The following is a 5,151-nucleotide window of genomic DNA, read 5'->3' on the forward strand; positions in this document are numbered from 1 at the left end:
CTATAAAACAAAATCTATAAATTATCGCTAAACATACTCTTTCCGGTAGTCATGACAACAACTTAAAAATAAATATATAATGTAACGCTACAAAATTTATTAGTAAATCTGAGAAAAAAGCTCTTCTTATCTTGGGCAATCTCCCCTCCCCCCTGTATTTTATGCATATATTTTAAAGAGAACGAAGTGTTTACTCTTTTGGAATTTCATAACGGTAGAATGCATTCGAGTGTCAAATTGGATGCAAGACACACACACACACATACTGTGTGTGTGTGTGTGTGTGTGCGTGTGAGAGAGAGAGAGAGAGAGAGAATCAAGCAGCAGAAGGACCAAGCTCGTTATGAAGTTCCTCATGTGAATATACTCACTTGTTGAAGTAATAAACAGAAAGCGATTTTGTTTCCATAGCAACATCTAGGAAAAATCAAGTGAGCTACAATCGTGACCGATTCATGTAAACAAAAGAAGCTACAGAAACGTAAATCACATTCTATAAAATTATTTCTGTTATTTGGTGCCCATCAGAGAATATATGGAAGGAAATCAAATATTTTGGGGAAAAGTTGATGGCAGATGTATCTGTGAGAATATTTCGGAAACGTACTAGAGTAATAACTCATTTTTATTTTCTTTCATATCCTTTGAGGTTTTTCTAGGTACGCTACGTTGCATTTTCAACTATAGCATTTCTCTGCTGCAAATAGATAACATTTACACTATTGCTTTCCTTTCCAGTTTTTACTAAAAGACATTTGGCTTATTTACGGTCTGTTGGTTCCCCTTTGAGGATTCGCACAGGTTCAAATATACTTAAGCTCCATTACCTAATTTACTGTATATTCTAAATAAAAACAGAATATGCAACATTTTATAAGACACACGTGTAAAAGATTTTATTATGCAGGTGATATGCACTATGTTGCCAAAAGTATTGGAACATCTCATCATGAACGCCTATAGTTTTAAAAAAACAGAAGAAAAGAAGTAATAAAAATAATGTAGATGTTCTAGAAAGATAGAGGCACATCGCATATATTTATGTAACTCTAAAGTATGGTGAGGGAAGGGATGCGAGGATGTTTTTCGTGAAATAGATTTAGTCCACTGACTTTTAACGATAATGCCATGAATGGAGAGATGTACCTCCATGTTTTGGATAATGCTGCATTTACTAAACTTACGGAATTTTATAGGAAAAAGAAAACCAGGACGTCCTCTTAAACGATTCAACGATGACTTCTAAAGCCGGAACAGGCCATGCTAGGCCTAAATCCTTGATACGTATGATCATGATGACGGAATTTTATAGTGAAGAGCCATACCAATTCCGATGAAACAATTCTCTGTGTCATACAGCATGGTGGTCTACAGTAGCTAGTTTGAGAATAACAAATGTGCTCCTATGAATGGGCAAACTCAGCGCCTGATGCTGGTAGTGGTATCGTGTGAGAACTATTGAAGGAAGGTTGCATAACTCGGGGCAGTCCTGCATTTTTAAGATAATGCTAGCTTAAGTTGGCGAAACTTCAGGTTGTAAAAAACTTAAGTTACTTATTAAATTAGTTATTTCATTCCTGTTTATAAGTAGTTGATTCCAGAAATTTCAACATGAATCAGTACAACTAAGAAAATATCATTATTTAACCGATTGTTGCTCGCTGTTGACGCTACGATTCTTGTATAACTCTTCATAGTTCCTTCACTTTAGATAGCTGTCTCCAACCACATAACTACTGTTGGGTGAATGTTTTTTTTTATGGTTGTCGAGCCATTGTCGTCCCACAGAGAGAGAGATACTTCATGATATTAGCATTGACATTTCTATCACACCACACTCAAAGTTACTCATGTCGCAATATTGACTTGTCTATATCGTCGGACTTGCACATATACACCTATGTGTATACCCAGTCTCTGAACGGTTGCTTTACATGTGACATTTCTAGTGAAGCGGTGAATTCCATGGATGATTTAGTGCACTTAATAAATTGACCACGCAACGTACATGACCAAAGTTCAGTTTATATATATATATATATATATATATATATATATATATATATATAGAGAGAGAGAGAGAGAGAGAGAGAGAGAGAGAGAGAGATATTTACCAATCAGCGCTGGCTTCTTTTAACGTTCCTTTTTTTTTTTTTTTTTGGTTATGACGTCATAAGACATTTTCTTAACAAGTTGTATTCACACATTCTATTTACACACGGTAATTTTCTTTACGACTGGTATACTCCTTTATGGATTAACATATAAAATATTCATTTTCTCACCAGACTGATCGAGTACTAGGAAAAACACTTGACTCTGGAGTCATAAAATATGCTCTGCAACTCTGCTACAATTGCACAGCTATTTTATTTTCTCTTTCTCTTTGAATCAATATATTTCATTCTGTCATCGTTGGTCCTGTCTTAATTCGCATTGATTTCTTTTAAATATAACGATATTATAATTAATTTAATTATTTTATTTTTTTCGCTCTCCTGAATCTATATCCCTCCTCTCTCTCTCTCTCTCTCTCTTTATTCTTCGCTAAACATGCCAATGATTTAAACACACTTCTACTTGCCAACTTCTGGTATCCTGGATCTGCTGAATGTATAGCATCTACAGAAATGGATGGTAATATAGGTCTTGACATATGTACACGTGTTTTTGTAAAATATATTTTTATGATCACTCAGTTGCTGTCAGTAGTGTAGGTATTTTTCCAATAAAAACTGTTTACTAGAGTAGTTCAAAAAATCCAAAAGTTTCGAACTAATAAAAATCGGGAAGTGTTTTGATCAAAAAATTTTTCTTTCTTGTGAATTTTCTATCGTGGTGCCAAGCTGAGTTAAGTTTACACATCTGATAAAAGACTGTTCTCCTAAAATGTCAAAGGAACAGTGGGTTGCTATGGAAGTATTTTCTTTTCTTTACAAGTGTTTATACTGAAGTGTTATTTACTGTGCTCTTTGCTGCATCAAACAAGGTATTCATTTAAATCAATTCTTGGTGAATTCACACTAAATTCGAATGCATGAAACATTTAAATATTTTAAAATAACAGCGCTTAGACGTACAAATCTTGTGAGAGATAATAAAAAACCGGTTTCAGTATAAATTAATAAATACTGTAGTCCAGAAATGTCAAATCAACACGAACAGAATAAATATAATAGGAAAAGCTAAATATTAAATGAGTAAATAATGATTATATATTCATGATACACGCTTTTCAAATATATATTATTTAGTTAATCCAAAATTACCATATAAATAACACTTACGCAGATTATTCGAAAAGTACAGACACTGAAGTGTGAAAACTTATAACACAGTTCTGTAGTCTAGAAGTTAATTTCATTTAAGGTAGGAGATACCGCTAGGAGATGCTACATCAAGAACTTGCATGAATAAGCTTTTGAGGAACACATTGTGGAGTTCCTATACTGCTGGAAGTACTACAGAGCATTGTTAAATGTTCCCTCATTGTATTTTGTTAATTTCAACGTAAAATCATTGGCCATTAATTACTTTTAGTTGAGTGAGACGAAACTGTTAGATTCACTTGGGCCTAATGTTCAGGTGCATTGTCGTGGTAGAATTTTCATTCTCTAGATGTGCTTAATTTTAAAAAAAATCCATTCATCTAGATATTCGAATACTTCGCCATTAATATTCTGTCATTTTCTGTAATATTCCTACGTCATCCATTTTGGTCTTTGCTTGTAGTATCCGATATTTCGTCACTTTTGACTGATACCGTCCTACTTTAGAATAGTTAAATTATTCAAATTATTGCAATAGTTAATATTGCATCAGTAGATGTTGTTTACATGAATTCAATTATTTTCTTTCCTTTTTTTTCCCTGTTTCCAGTTTTTATGTGACTTGAGGTCATACATGTTTCATTCAAATTAAAATTCATTCATATAAATCAGACCATTTAACTTTTATTAAATATATTTTATTTCATACTTTGTAATCAAAATATAAATAATAATTAATTAGAATATTAAATTAGAATAATCAGTATTGTTTTCATAAATGTATATTAACTTTTATTTTATAAATATAACGGTTAGTTTAACGTGTGTAATTTGACTTGATATGAGTCTTTTGTAAATATATATTTTGATTCTTTAGTAATGTTATTTGTAACTTTAATACAGTTAATTTTTCGTTCTTGAAATTGACTCGAGGATTCTAGTTTTTATAGTAGTGACCTCGAGAGGTCTCTCGAATTGCACATGTGCTGGATTACAACCTAAAAGGTTTCAGATATTTTCAAGCTAGAGAACTGTCATAACTCTTAATTATTTTCGAGTAAAGTCTTTATAGTACATTCGGAAAGGGCGACAAGACTTTACTTGACTGTAAAACTCTACTGTAAAACTCACAGAAAATTTCATAGGAATACCACTTAGGATTAGGAACACAATCTGGTGGCATTAGCTATCATATTTTATCATTTTCGTCTCTTCACGCGTGCTAGAGATAGCAATAATCTTCCGGTTATGACAAAGGTGCAGATCAAGATGGTCCTAAAGCTGTAGCATGAGCGTCCTCAGAGTGGGGTAGGGAAAACAGGGCATTTTCCCCATGGGATCGAGTAAAAAATTTCACAAATTATAATCGTAAAAGTGATTGAGATATGTAACCTTACACCCTCGACCATGGGATGCTTTGTCTGTCTTAAAAATTTATTACGTACAGAAATATAGATGCAATTATCCTGGAATCACACCTGAAGACTTTTGTCGGCAATCAATATTTATCCCATACCTAGATTCTTTAATTTCATCCTTAAAATCAAGATTTTCCTCGGATAACGAAATAGCACTTTCAGTATTTCAGTTTCATTCCAAGTATATTAAAAAAAAAACAGATAAAAATAAAGTTTCAAAACAACGTCAAAAGAGTAAGCGAAAAATGCAATTTACAATATTTAGAAATAGAGGCAACAACGTGGTATGAAAAATGGACAAATTTTCTTTCGACTGATATTCCCCAAACTTTACCAGGAGATAGTCGCAATGTTTCAAAACATTGCGACTATCTGCCTTCTATTAATTCGGCAGTAACTATTGGCATGACATTACTTGTTACGATCTGTACCATTGAAAGAAGTTTCAGCACCTTGAGACGTGT

Source organism: Typopeltis vanoorti, chromosome 11 (assembly GCF_054136105.1).
Source record: "Typopeltis vanoorti isolate ZY-2024b chromosome 11, IOZ_Tvanoo_1.0, whole genome shotgun sequence".
Lineage (NCBI taxonomy): Eukaryota > Metazoa > Arthropoda > Arachnida > Uropygi > Thelyphonidae > Typopeltis > Typopeltis vanoorti.